Below are 15,341 nucleotides of genomic sequence, written 5' to 3'. Positions count from 1 at the left end.
GCAAAGTTCCCCACCTCAGTGCTGGGAGCTTCCTAGCAAAAAGCCCTTGCTGTTACAGCTGTAATTACATAAATCCCTTCGATGTGTTTGTGTCAAAACCATTGACCAAGAGACAGTATTAATTAGACCTAATCCACACTTCGGAGGCACCAGAACATATCATCACGACTCGAGGGGGTTTAGGGCAGCAGAGTGTATGTCTCAGCAAGGCTTCCTTAATTTTATCCTCATGATTTTGAAGGTGTGAATTCATAGAGAGAAAGAAGAGGGAAGCAAACAAAAGAAAAATAGCAGCTTTGCAAATTTAACCCTTCTGAGGTGCAGTGAGCACACAGAGTTGTCTGTGAGGTTAAAACCTACTGTGACTGTACCTAGACAAACTGAGTATTCCCTGAAAGTTGTGCCTTTGAGAAGAAACACTGAGATATCATGGAGGTACTAAATAATCTAACTGCAAACACATCTATTTGCTTGTCTTGGAGCAGGCAGACATCTGGCAACTGCATGGGCAAAGGGCTAGATAAACCACCTGGGTTATTTACTGTAGGAAGGCAAAGGCTGAGATCCCTGGCAATGCTCCAGCCCCGAGAGCCTGATCCCAACACAACTGGATGCCCTGTACCTCCACCGTGCTGCTACAAAACCAGCTGTCTGCTGGAGAGAGCAGGAGGCCAGGCACAGGCAGAAGGAGCAGGCATTTGGAGGGTGCCCCAGGTCTTAGGCTCTGAAGAGTTAAAGCAACCAGGGGAAACTTAAACAAAAACAATAAAAAAAAAAAAAAAAAAAAAAAAAAAAAAAAAAGATCTAAGCAGCAGCTCTCACAACAAAAATGCAGCTCCAAAATTAATGAGATTTTGATAACCCCCCCCTTTAAAAATTGAATATTTCCATTTTAAAATGTACAAATACTAAAATCTTCATAAATATCCTACTAAGAAACTCCTGCTGCTGTTTTAGAGTTTCAATTGAAATACAGTGCATGAAGGTTGCCATAGCTACAAGCAAATTTTTAAATAACTTTTTCATCACAGCAGCTGCAGCATCACACAGAAACGAAGGTGAAGTGGGGAAGCTGGAAGGAGTCCGACCAACTTCAAGCTCCCAATCAAGTGACTCTGAGATTTTCACAAACACAGCTTAGAAACTTTTAATGCACTTTCTGCTTTTTAAAGGAAATACTGCCCTTTGGTTTTGGCAGCACCCCAGCAAATGCTGTCAGTTCTGTATGAGATCTCAGTCAAGAGAAGAGCTTTGTTTTCATGCTGGAAAAGATAAAAATTTCCACTGCTGAGCCCCTTCCATGGTGCAAGTGCCTGGGCACTGAAGGACGTGCTGTGGCCTCAGGTCTGCTCTGAAGGGCTTTCTGTGTGAACCGGTGGATTGGCAGCAATGTGCCTAACCATGCCACAAGAGCCACAGATTTCTTTACCCAGGAAAAGCTCTTCCTTGCCTGAGCTTGCACAGAAGAACATGGAAAGGAGGAAATGCAAAAAACAAGTGGAGCTGTAAAATGTTAGCAGGAGGCTTTTGAAGCTGTGATTTAGGTGGTCCTGCCCCCGATGGTGTTTGGCGATTCGTGGGCATCAGGAGGCGTTTTCCTCTCCTGTAAGATCGCTCCCTGGCAGGAACAGGCTGAGCAACAGCACAAGCAGAAAATGGACAATTCTATGCTGTGGGCATCTGTTCAGAGGAGGGCTAGGGTATGGGTAGCACTGACAGCCTCCTTTATACTCAAGCCTTTCAACCAGTGATATTAACTATGGCAAAATTCCTAGAAAACTTCAAATAGATTCATTTTGTGTCCTCAGCCAAGTATGTCCCTGTGTCCCAGTCTATCAAATGAGAATAAATAAAGAATAAAATTTCTCACAGGAAAACCAAGAGATTTAACTCCAGCACAATAGTAATTGAATTGCTATCTATAGAAAGTGGAAACGCTTGGCTGGGTTCAGGTTTTTTTTCTAAACAAAAAATTAATGATCATTATTTAATACTTTATTATGAATCTGAAAGAATCATCCCAGTGATTATTATTTTTGTACAAATTGGTTCATTTATCTGTGACCTGCTTCTAAGAGGTACCTCCACAGCCCAGTGGAAGTGCTGCCTGGTGCTTCGGCGGCAACACATGAAGGCTGGTGGTGCTCTGCCATCACCTGTACAACAGTGGCGTTTACAGGCAAGCAACAGATATTAAGCCACCCAGACAAATCTTCTGGGCAATGTATTCTTATTTCAAATCTGATTTTAAAATTTCCTTCACATCTTGAAATGGAACAGCTTCCTGTCGCAATGACTCTATGTTTGTTTGTTCCAAAAATCAATATTCTTTTCAACAGGCAGTAGATAAAATTTTTGCGGGGTAAAAGAGAGAGGAAAACAAAGAGGGGGAAAGTCAGAGAAAACCTTCAAAAAATAGAAAAATGAAATTTTAAAAAATCCTTTCTTGGCATAGTCTTCTAACAAATTACATTCTTTGACTAATTCCAAGTATCCAAGGAAGTGTTCAAGGCCAGGCTGAATGCGGCTTTGAGCAATCTGGTCTAGTGGAAGGTGCCCCTGCCCGTGGCAGGGGGTTGGAACTAGATGATCTTTAGTGTCCGTTCCAACCCAAACCACTCTATGATTCTATGATCCATAAGTGCTGAGGTGGTGTAAGTCCTATGTTTAGCACAGAAAAGATTTTTTAAAAAAAGTTTAAAAGTCCCTCCTTTTAGAAACTAGATACTTAATGGCAGCCAGAAACCTCTCAGAGAGATAACAGCACAGCCTGCTGCAGCTGGCTTTGCCCAACGCTCCCCTCCAGGTCAGCAGTGAGTGGTCAGAAAATGGAAAATAAGGATGAGTACCAGAAAGATAACCTAGCAAATGTCTTTTGTAACAACTTTAACTTAATGTGAATTTTAGAAGAGTCTCTTTGCCAGTGCAAAAGTAGGCTAGTACAGTAGAGAGAAGGAGGGATGACAGTGAACAGAGATTTCTATGCTTGAGTGCATGTACCCTGTCAAAGGGCCAGACCTTCCAGGATATCTTTAGGTACCAGCTTTTCTGATGTAGAGTTTTTTTAAAGGAAAGAAACAGAAGATTGAAAAAAGCACAACCTGCTGTATGGTTGGGCTGCCAGAAGAACAGATTGTGAGTCACTGAAAACTAGTGACCTTAGTCAGCATATTGCAACTCCATAGCTTTTAAGCCCTGCTGTTTCTTTCCCAAGGCAGATGAGAGGCTTGTCAAAGCTGTAGCTTCCATATATACACATGCACAGTCACGCTCACATTAAAGTGCTATTTCTCTCAACTGTGCAGACATCAGGATTACTGAACCTGGCATAAACTCATCATTTTCCTGGAAGTAAAAAAGGTTGCTAGCCAAAGAGATGAGCTACAGTCGGCAACAGCTATCTTGTCTTGGGGTACCAAAGGGCAGCAGCGCAGAGCCATCGCTAGAGGAGTGTGCAATGCTCAGCCACTCATTTGAAAAGGCCTGAGATCATTTGCTGAGAATAAACGCCTCTCTGCAGCCTGCGCTAACACCTCTCATCAGCATTCACTGGACAAGGCACAGTATAAAGAAGAAATGCAGAGGCTTAAAGAGATGATGATGGATGGGAGGCAGCAAAAGGGAGCAGTGCTTAATGCCACAGGGCACTTTTCTCACCTTACCTGCAATGCAAAACATGCAAACACCTACAGACCTGTTACTGCTGCAGCAGCTCCTCTCTCTCTGTCTGCCTCTGTCTGATCCCCTCTCTATGTTGCTTCACCATTTGCTTCCATTCTGCTTTTGAAGTAGTGCACAAGCCCCTCCAGCACTCATGAGGTTTGTTTTTTTCCCACCAGATTCAAGCACTATCTTGAAGCAGGGAGAAAACAGTCCTGGGGGATGAGCTAGGAAAAAAAAAAAAAAAAGGAAAGAGAAAGGAAAACAAAAAATTAAATTCCACAATACACAGGGGAGAAAAGCCAAAAAACCACAAGGGAGCTGCCCTGAGAGAGGCAGGGAGGGATCAAGGACCAAGTGGTGGGGACAGAACATCAGCCAAGGGAAGGGGAGGCAGTAAACCTCACAAAGAGCAGCTGTGAGTGACAGTGGGGCATGCTCATATCAGAAGAAGGAGGGTGTAGGTGTTTGTCCTCATTTGTTTGTTGTGAATAGTAAGCAGAAATCCACAAGTGAAGAGTAACAAGCGTGCAACAGAGTTCAGGGCTGCTTCTCCATTTTAAGTGTTTGGACTCTCAGTTTATTCATCTGCAAAATGTGTGTATAGCCTTGCTGGTCTGCCAGAGCTGTGCCGGGGGATTCAGTCCATTGATTTATTCAGAACAAAATAGAGTAAGATCTGTGAATAAGCACCAGGAGATGGCATAGATCAGCTTGAAAAAGATATAAAAGTGGTATATCTTTTTAACAGATGCTTTACTTGCCCAAAATCAAGTTTCAAATCTACAGCAGCACAAACAAATACAGCTGAATTCACCTGAACAATTCTGCCGAGAGGAAAAAAAATACAATGAAAGATCAGTATTTCACTCCAAAATGAAACATTTAGAGGACCAGATTAGAGAGATCAGTTTTGTAAGTCAAGGGACAGGAGACAATGAGAAAACCCTTCAGAAGAGATGATGTCATCAGAGTTGTGATGCTTTCACTTCCGGTGCTTGTGCACAAAGCTGGTGAATTCAGTAAGGACTTGTATCAGTTAATAACATATAACATGTCGTACATCTGACAGAACGTCAGGAAATCAGTCACTGAGTCGCTTCACCTTCGGCACCGTGGCACCGCATTACCTCGGTGTGCTGAGAGACATGTATCCCCGTGCAGGTTGGCTGGGGTGTGAGCTGCAGGCTGGGGCATCCTGAGGGCTGCCCTGGTTACAGTGAAGTAGAACACATGTGTACTGTGAGGCAGCATAATTAGACAGAGAGAAGGTACATTGGTTTGAAACCGCATGTGAAAAATACTTTCTATTCTTCTGGAAAGACACAGCACTGTCAGTAGGACAGTCTGGGACATGAAAACTTATCTGGTTTGAAGATCCCAAAAATACCCAAAAAGAAGATGCCTTGTCAGCCAGGGCCAGCAAGGTTCGAAAGTAACTACAGTAGCCTGTAGCAAAGGAAGAACACACTGAATGGCCAGTCACTGTGGGGCTGAAAGGCAGGCTTGCTTCTGCTTTCAAAATAGCTAATAATTTCAATCTGTTCTCTCTGACCCAGCAGCAATTGTAGAGCATAGAAAACACCTGGGCAGCTCTGAGAGAAAAAAACAAACTCTGGGAACAGCTTTCCTTCACCATTTTTCACATGAACAGATATGATCAGAACATATACTTGCTCAGGACAGACATACCAACTCCTTTTTCATTACACATGGGCTGTGCGGCTGTTTTCCTACGTGCAGGCCCATCATTCATGGAGAGCTGATGCTCAAGAGCTAGACAGAAGTTTCACGACTTTCACCTAGACACAGGCAGTCCGTGCCACTGGGGGAGGTTCAGCACCATAGAGACATAGCTACCGATTATTCGGTAGCGATATCCCATTTGCAGTTCACCAAAGGTGGCGATCTGGTATGGGAATTTGTAGGGAGTGAGGAATCACACTCTGGGGGTACACATGCGCGGCTTTGGCCCGCCATGGGAACCCCCTCACCCTTCCTGCAAGTACGATCGCAGGTGCAAGCTATTGTCAGAGTAACAACAGCCCTGCATCTGTTCCCTCACTTACACGATGGTGACTTGTTCGCCCCTCCATGTTTTTAACTACTTAAGCTTAATTTGAGGTAACAACAATAGTGCTATAATTAGTTCACGACTCACTGTAGACTTTTGAGGGAAAAAAAAGCATTACTTACACCACATTTTGAGGACTGCCCTGAGAGAGATGGGACTGCAAAGACCTCTGTACCAAAGATCATCTCAATTTAATCAGTGGCCGTGTGTGGTTACCACCATACACACATGGTCTTCACTGCTGCAGCACTGCCTGGAGGCTGGGCTTCATAGTGAAGGAAGTCGATGAAGATTTGCACCTTCAGCCATCTAATATCCACCACGCCGCCTGCATTAGACATCCTGTAAAACTGCTCTGTCTCTCTCTCTTCTTTTGCAGATTTTGCTAACTCTGACATCACCTCTTTCTGACAGGGATGATAGACAAAATGAAAGTAATGAAACTTCAATACTGTCCTTTGCTTTGTGTGTTTCTCCCTCTTGTTTAATGGATATTCCAGCAGCAGGAGCTGGTGGAAGTGGTGAGCTCTTCCAAGAACTATAATTTCTAGACTGGTGAGCACAATACATTTTAGAAAGCCACAAAAACTCTTCAAACCTGAGAATACAAATTTATATGAAAAGCACATCAGTATGAAGGTACGTCTGTATCCACAGGCAACAGTGATTATATCTGATTATTTTTAGTGTAAATACATTTTCAGAATAAAAGGCTCATGACAGTTTTAAGCTACTTAGCTGAACACGCTGCTCTTGCACCTGTGGGATTTTAATATTTCTATGCTTTTAAGAGCATTGCACCACAGGGATAAGATCAGTGCGTGATTCCCTTTACTGAGTTGGAAAAATGCAATTTAGGAAGGTGTTATTATTGCAAGAAAGAGGTGGAAAGCTCATTGGTAATGATAATTCTTTACATGCTTCAAGACCAAATATTATGTTCCTGATGCCTGAACAAAAAATTTGAACATAGATCCTCCAAGAAGAAAAACATCAGCCTGTGACTGGAATGAATCCCCCTATAAGGGGATGCTTGTGCTGCCGAGCCTTCGAACAGCACACAGATTGCCATTGCTGATTACACTATAGAAGCTCCCTAATCCAAACACTCTGGGAGCACATTACCATCTTCAGGAAAGCAAATCTGTGTTTATGTAAGGGTGCTGGTGGCTGGTGCAAATGCATATTCTCTACAGTCACGACTGAGATTTTGTTTTTTCTGAAAATGAGTATTTGGCATAAGACAAAGCGAAATAAACCGTAACTGTATAGCAGCGGTACCAAGCAGAGGAGGTTACAGCGGATTATCAGTCGGCAAACTTGGCGTTCAGGCCAGGGAGGCCCAGGGTTTCATTGGTCTAGTGCAGCTCACCACAGCTGCCGTTAGGAGCACTGCACCACTTTGCAATATTTGGGGACCGTTGTTCAATCAACATCTCAGGGATTTATATGTAACCTTGATAAAACCAAGAGGAAAGAACAGACTGAATTAAACAGTGAGCAGCAACACGGAGCCTATCAGATAAGAAAAGATTCAATCACTATATAGCTATTTAACATGAGAAAGCCTGGCCTTTGCCGTGAAACCTCCCTGCTAAAATGATTCACATCAGTTATTCTTTCTGTCCTCCTTGCTGCTATCACCATCCAGAAGACACAGCGAATGATCAAGTTCTTCTTTGATCTCCTGTGTGTGTGAAGACGGAAATATCCAAGCTGAAGAACTGAGCCCCATGGGTCTGACAGCAGATTCAATTACAACCCATGGAATTCAGTTCTCAAAGCTGAGAATACATTCATCATGCAACATTCATTTTAAGGCTGTCCTGATGCACAGTGGTATCTCATACTCCTGCTTGCTCTCTCCAGTGCCTGGCCTTCTTCCAGGTGCTGTAAAACACAAGAGTGAAACCTTCACTGCAGCCAAAGCAACTCTACCCAGGCTGTAGGTCAGCTGCAGAATAATGGCTCAAGGACATATATATATTGCAAAATATGCTATTTTATATTTTCTGTTGGCACCAGAAGTGGCTGCACGCATAGACAGAGTGTGCCCTAACACGCAGCAGAATTCTTAGTAATAAAAAATGAAATTTATAGAGGAGGAGTATAACAGTATCACATTTTGCACTTTTGTGGAAGCCTCTGACAATTTCAGAGAGGTACATTATAAATTTCCTTCCCTTTTTTTTTTCAATATGACGACACAGACTCAGAGGTGAAATCTTCCAGAGTCACACAGCAATCTTTATTAACAAAATAATCCATCCAGAAGCTCAAAAAAAGAAATCTGGCACTGGTGCAGCCCTTCAGAGTTGTCCGAGTCTGGGTGACAAAAAGGCAAGCAGAAGCCTTCAGCAGTATAGCTGCACTGTTGTGCCCTGGCACAGCTTTGTCTGACGTGACAGCCTCATCCCAGTGTGACAATCTCACCCAAAGGCAGGAATTTTGGACTACAGAGAAATATTGTTCAAACACACTGAAGATCAAAGCTGACATCTCAGAGAGGAAACATCTCATCACATCTGACAAAGCTAAAAGAGGTCACAAGTTTCATTAAACTTCATACCCCAAACCTGGAATTTTTGAGAAAAATAGATTGGATAAGATGTTGAATGATATATTCACCTGGCAATTAGATGTTATGTCTGCATAGCACCATGTATAAACAGTGCTGGTTTAGTTATCACAAAAAATAATTTCAGATTTATTTGGAACATTTTATACATATTTCTTTATGTTCCAGTGAGATGAAGCATCACAAAAAATCCCTTTGGGTTCAATGAAAATAAATATTTGGTCTGTAATAAAAAATTTGGAGGTCAAAGGGATTTCAGATTAAATGTTTTAGCCTTAAAAACTAAATTTAGGTTAGTTTACTTAACAGAATGATTCAAAGAATGATTTTGTTTTAGTATTGCTTTTCTTAAATTACAAATAAGTATAATTTTTTTAAGTAAAGTTGTTGAGTGAAAATTAAAAAGCATAAAGGAGTTTCCAGCTTTTCTCTGAGAAAGTAGTTTGGGTCAAAGCTGCAAAATACTTCCAATTTTTTCACTAGATAAAGCCCAACTCATTCCAACCAAAAGTTTGCCCAGTCCTGGCAGGAATTGAAAGCTCCCCCAGTAAAGCTCACCAGTCAAGCTGAAGACAGGGGTACCGGTGACTGTGCAGCCAGCACTGCGTGGATGTGAAAACCTTATTCTTTGTACAGCTTGTCCTGAAGCAATTGCTATCTGGTTTTCTAAATCATGTAATTTAACTAGGAACCCACCCTTAAATTTATCTCTAAAACCTTCATCTGAAATGAATGACAAATGCCGGAGAAAATTGCAGTGAATGATTCTTGATAACACCCAGTGCCACTTTTCAGCTAAATTAGTGACACACGCAGCCAAATCAGCAGCGGCTCAGCGCAGAGCGCGTTGTCTGGCAGGATATCAAGCAGCTCCGCTGCTGCGGTATCCAACAGCGTGCCCATGCCTTTATGGCTGTAATTGCTTTCTTAGGCTGTTGAGCTAGTCATCCAAACAACAGAAATTAAAAATATGCTTCTTTAACTATTTCTCTTGCTGGGAGGGAAACCTCTGAACAAACATTTTTGCAAAGTAGCTGTCTGGTGGTACCCAAGGCCAAGTTCTGTCCCACCCATCTGTCACTTGACTCTGTGAGACTTCTATTACAGGAAAGAAAAAACAAATTAACAAAAGTCACTTCTTAAGGTCCTCAAATAATACACAACTGTATCTGCAACTCTGAAATAAGATCCCACAGCAATAAATCTTGCTTGTCTAATTTTTTCTGATCAGAAATACTGGAGTATTGCTGCTAAGATGATCATGGTTGACATTAAGCAAGCCATTTGCCAGCAGCCTGGCCCTTCTGCAGTAATCACTCTTCGAATCTCAAGCAGGAAAGAAAAATCAAACAATCATCAAGGAAAACATGATATGGTAAAACAGAGAAAGGGTCAGAAAGAACAAAGGATGGAAGTGCCCACTCCTTGGGACATTCCGCTCACCTGTGTTAAGTGCATGGCATTTCTATAGAGTACCTGGGACTAGCTGGCAGTACCTGGATACCAGCATGGTCAGATGTGCAGCTGGGGACACCTAATTTTGGCACTCGTTAGCATTGCACAATCGGGCACACTAATGAAAGGGGAAAATATTAAATCCCCCTCCACAAAACACAGTAAATGGACCTGCAGTAGCTCTAAGGTAGCTAGCTACCCAGGCCAGATGGGCAGGTTAGGGTGCAGTGTGGGGTGCTCCCCAGCCCCAGGCTGATGGGAAGCTAAACCCACCTCTCCCTCTTCCTTGGTGAGCACCTGCAGAGCTGCCACCTTCCAGGGAGATGAGCATGGAGAGCAGACATCCCCGAGACAGGGACACAGATGGATATGCTTTAAGTTTACTATCTCGGACTTGGGAACCTACAGCACCCCCTAGGGCAGGCAGCTCTGCTCCCTCCCAAAGCCCTGGGATGGACCTGTCCCAAAGGTCTCCCCAGGGAGGAGAGCACAGCTGAGTCTCTACCAGCACAGCCAGTGTTTTAGTGAAATCCCTAAAGGGCAGGAATGGACTGGTACATCCTCATAATTCCACAGTCATTTTCAAGGTAAGTTGGCTTCAGTGGATTTTTTACTAAATAGGAGAAAAGGTCAAACTCTCTCTCAGTTTGCCTGCTGAATTTAATATCATTATAGTGCATTACTTCCTTCTGGTCTTAAAAAACCATGATGCCAGTTTCAGCCGCATTCTGCTTTGACCCTTTATCAACTTCACGTGTGCCATCCTCTCTCCTTTCAGTGTCATTCCCGAAGTGTCCCCCTCCCTCTGAGAACACATTTATTCAAGGATTAAATTCATGCATTTGCAAACAAGAAGACAGCCCATAAAATTATATTGTTCTTCCTTTGCAAGAGCAGGGAGGAGGTGAGTCTTTTCAACAGGCCATAAATCTACTTTTTGAAGAAACATTATTTTTTCCTATTCCACCAAGGTCACTTAGTACCTCATAGCTTGGAGAACTTATTACACCAGCATTAACTATTCCTACAGGACAGACACTTAATAGGCAATCATCATATAAAGATTTACTGTTACAACAAAAGGCAAACCTTTTCAGAGCGACTAAGTAATGTTAAGTGCCTGAAGACTATTCTTCCATAAGTTTCCTTTTGAATTAAATATGTTTTAAAAGGAAAAGAACATAAAGATCCTAAAGTCATCAAGTTAATGGAATGTGTAAATTCTCTGCATTTTCCTTATCATCCCCTACTCTTTGCTCTATGTTGCCATTACTACCTTTCTTCTTAATACAACATCTACGTTTGTCTGAACATACAACCAAAGAGTGAGATTTTAATGCTTCTTAACCAGTCAATGATCTGCAGCTTCACATGATATCCAGATACTATTCAAATGAGCTCATCATGGGTGGTAATTAATTAGCACCGATGGGGAACTTGAAATAAAATATGTATATGGTCACATTTCATTAGGAGCATAATGTATCTTCTTCACCCTTACTTAGTTAAATACATTTTCCCCACAGCTAGTGGAAAAATACATATCTCTCAGCTATAGTAACATCTGGTTAGTTGAAACAAGAAGGCAAACTGGAAGACGAAGTCATTCTAGAGATCTTGAGATTAAAAAAAATCCAAAAACTCACAGCCAGAAAGGACCACAGTGACACCAGAGGCAGCCATACACTCAAACTCAGCAGAAGCTCTCAGGTTAAGACTGGCCGGCTGTGTCGCAGGGTGTGAGAGCTGAGGGTTTCAGAAGCGGGGCCGTGGGCTGCATGCTCTGAGAACTTGCCGAGCAGATCTCACCCATCCCCTGTGACAGCACTGCCAGGTGCAGCTGCAGACCGGCCCTGCACCACCTGTGCGTTTGCTGGTAAGGCACTGGGCAGCGAGGAACTTCTGCTCAGTGTGATGAACCCAGACCTCAACATTTAAAACTCAGACCATCAACCATCAACCTTTAAAACCATTACTTGACCTTTCTGGTCTTTTCCATTTAAAAATCCCCATTTCTTTGACTTTCCCGCATTTCTTGAACTGTTCCGCAGAGGAAGTGTCCCCACATACGGCAGCCGGGCCAGCTACTTGCCCTGTCCCCCTTGCTTTCCACCGTAATTGAAATTTCTCCCCCGACTCACTCCTCTATAGGAGCTGCATGGCATGCTGGGCCTGCCTTGTCCTCACTCAGGGTTACACCACGCCACACCAAAAACAGTCAAGCCCTCTACAGATCAGGTCTTATCGCACTCCTACCCACAGCAGAACAGCTCTTCTCATGAATTAAGGAGAAGCAAGGAATTCTTGACACCATTGCTTAGGTACAAGGCAAGCACTGCCAATCTCTTAACACACCTTAAATATTGTTAAACCCTTTCACTAAAGCTAGTATGCATGTTTACAGGCAAAGAGTGCTCAAAGCTATTAATCTTTCTGTACTCTATAAAAATCATGTTCACCACTGAAAAATCCAAGACCAAAGTTTAAGTGCAAGCTTAAAGAAAAAGCAACCCAAGCTTTGCTCTTGAGCTAAACTGCCCGTCTTCAACAGTCCACATCAGCCATAGATACCTCAGGGCTAAGCACACCCTGCTCCAAGTCACTACATCAGTGATGACTATCAGCAATGTCAGACAAGGAACTGCCTGTAGGTATTTCCTCTCCTAAACCCTTCAAGATGTCAAATGCATCACGTCCGTAGAGCCTTCAGCCTAGCAGCTACACAACAGACAATCTCATTGTCCGTCCCCCCCCCAAAAAAAGTATTTTTTAAAAAAAAGTGGAATGGTGAAATTGTATTTGGAAACAAAAAAAAAAAATCACATCTCATGATGAATCCGTATCAGCCCAAGCACGTATGTTGGGCCTGGCAGAAGCAAGTGCATTTGTTCCCAATATGCTTTGTGAAACTCCCAGTTATTTCCTGGATGCGTTTTTAGTTTTCAGTGGGAGTTATATTTCTACTGCCAATGTCTATGTCACGAATAACAAACATTCAATTTCCTCTCCTGTAGAATTATTCCACTCTGCTTATCTGGAGGTTCAATTCTGTTCTCTCCATTTTAATCACATTTTCCAACAACACAGTACTTTGTGCAACAGGCAGTTTTCCTTCATGAAATGTAAAAATGGTTGCATATTCCATTTCATTTTTTGACCTAAAACTTACTGATGGTTTTTGCTTTTTTTCACTAACTTAAAGAAAATACATACCAGGCATAAATCTCTAGGAAAAAAATATATTTACACCCAGTCGGCCATCTATATACATAGCAGCTGGTTAAAAGCATAATACGGAAAATTGCATAATGAAGAAGTTATTTCATATTTTTTAAAAGTTCCGGCCATCAACAACAACAATAAAGACTTCTAATACTAAGCATTATTGTTAGTAATCTCTACAGCATATCCTTACAGTATAGTTACAATATAATATAGTTTCAGTTATACTCAGAGTGAGCCATAATATGTCACAGCCCTGCAGACAATTTCAGCAAGTTTTTATATGGAAAAATACAAGCATTTATGGGCTCCATAATTTTTTTAATACATATTCCCAGATGACAGGATGAAATGCAGTGTAGAGGAATGTAAACAGTCTAAAACACATATTTTGCACGTTGACACAACTGCAGTAGCAGCTGTATTAACAGTGCCCAGGTGTTGTAAGAAACAGGAGGGATGGCTGGAAAGCCAGTTTTCAGCATGCTACTAAGGGTAATGAGAACTGAGAAGTTAAAAGCCCTTGCAACTCTGTGAAACTCCATCTCTCTCTCTCCTTTATAATTTCAGCAACAAATTTTTACTTTAAATGAACAAGAATTTTCATGCCAGCTGACTAATAATGAGGATGAAGTAAAAGGCCTACCTCTTCGATATCTGATCAGCGTCCCCACGGCAGGTGCTGGAGGTGACACGCACGTGCTGTCTCCCAGCCTGTGAAAAGGCAGGCAGGGTGGTAAGATCAACTGTTCATCTGTATCAATTCCTGGTAAATATAGTGGAACGAGGTGAGCTCAGAATGACTGGTCAATTCGTATCTTTCAGATGTGATCTAAACACCCAAAAATATAGGAAAAGGGGAAAAAGTAAACAGGAAGGAGTAGATGGGAATTTCTTGTTCCCTTCCAATTTCCACATTTTCAATAATTCAAAAGAACTGGCAATGTTTCCGCTGCTGGAAGTACACAGACATTTACAGTATTTGTCACTGCATAACTGCTATACTATATATCACTAACACAACAGTTAGGCTCTGTATAAGCAGTTAAAAACCAAACAGGCAAACATCAATTAATCACCTTTTTGTAATCCTCCCATTATTTAAAAAAAAGAATGGGATGATCACAAAGCAAGGAGTTTATTTGGAAAAGCACATTGTAATAAATAACTATAATGTTAGTAATCCATTAGAAGCCAGAGGTTTGGTTTGGATTTTTTTTTTCTTCAACCAGGTTCAATATGTAAATCCTTGAAATATAAAAGATTGCTGTCTTTATATTTTATATTGTAACTATATTGTACTTATTGAAAATAAAGTAGTCTGTGAACAGCAAGCAAACTTTCAATACAACCATGGACTGTTTCAGTATTAATTCACTGAAATAAACCAGTGTAATATTAGAATAATGAAACAGCTCAAGGTCTGTGGAAACTGGCCGTAGTTAATTTAGACAAAGGTATATGACGGTTAATAGAGTAGTTTGAGAGCAATCGATTGTAACCCAGTTAAGGCACCCTAACCACTGCAAGCTATTTAGACAACATTACTCAGCCTGTGGGCTGTGGACCACTGCTGTCAGGCACCAGAAACCGGTCCATGAACAATCTCATTTAGAAGATAAAAAAATGCACGTCTATCCCCACACTCTTGGCAGAAAAGCACGAGTGCTGGCAGGCAGAGTTGGGAGCCAGTTTCTGGATGCTGCCAGAGACTGCCTGCAGGTGCAGACGGCTCCTTTTTGGGCATGTGGAATGGTCCAAGAATTTTGTTTCAAACGGGCTCCATTAGAAAAGGCTGAGAAATGCTGACACAGCCAGCCTGCGGGGACCTGATGCTGCCTTCCTCTGGGATACACTCGCCTTCGGTTCAGGATTTTAACCTTGTTTCCCCTGAGCTCACCGGATCTGATTTTGAAGAAAATAATTTTAGGTGTTACTTAGACTCAACATAATGACATCTAGAATATTTAGTCAAGTATGTTGACTACAACTAATGATTACAGTGAAGAGTAAAGACAGTCTTTGATGCATGCACAAACTTTTAACAGAAGATTGCCAGAGTTGCCAGTAGGGACTCGGATATCCAGTATCCACCAAAGGATTAAATGCAGCTTTGAATCATTTTATTCAGACTTGTCCTTAACAAATCCTCCCAGGAAGGTCACAGGTAGCCATCGACATATTTGAAACCTCTTTCTTGCAAAAGGGTCCCCATTGCAACCTCAGGCCCTTGTCCTGCCGTCATGGCAATCCTCAAACCCCAACTACCCCCGGGAGCTCCAGGCCTTGTTATCCAACAACACAACTGTGGATCCCTGTCCCCAAAGCAAGCTGAGATGGAGTATGGATACC

General features: G+C 42.1%; 1 long non-coding RNA gene across 4 annotated transcripts in view; it reads right to left on the bottom strand.

The window, feature by feature from the left end:
• LOC142061267 (uncharacterized) overlaps positions 1–15,341 on the bottom strand; it is a 30,360-nt gene that overhangs the window by 12,862 nt on the left and 2,157 nt on the right. For 3 of the 4 annotated variants that reach the window (XR_012662087.1, XR_012662086.1, XR_012662088.1), the window contains 2 exons: positions 13,636–13,703; positions 3,695–7,624 (listed from right to left, as the gene is read on the bottom strand). This is a non-coding gene — a long non-coding RNA (uncharacterized LOC142061267). The remainder of the gene's footprint in view (positions 1–3,694; positions 7,625–13,635; positions 13,704–15,341) is intronic. The other variant, XR_012662089.1, reaches the window with a different exon arrangement.

This window comes from Phalacrocorax aristotelis, chromosome 8 (assembly GCF_949628215.1).
Source record: "Phalacrocorax aristotelis chromosome 8, bGulAri2.1, whole genome shotgun sequence".
NCBI classification, from domain to species: Eukaryota; Metazoa; Chordata; class Aves; order Suliformes; family Phalacrocoracidae; genus Phalacrocorax; species Phalacrocorax aristotelis.
The sequence above is the reverse complement of the archived record's forward strand: the minus strand, read 5'-3'. Positions and strand labels throughout refer to the sequence as shown.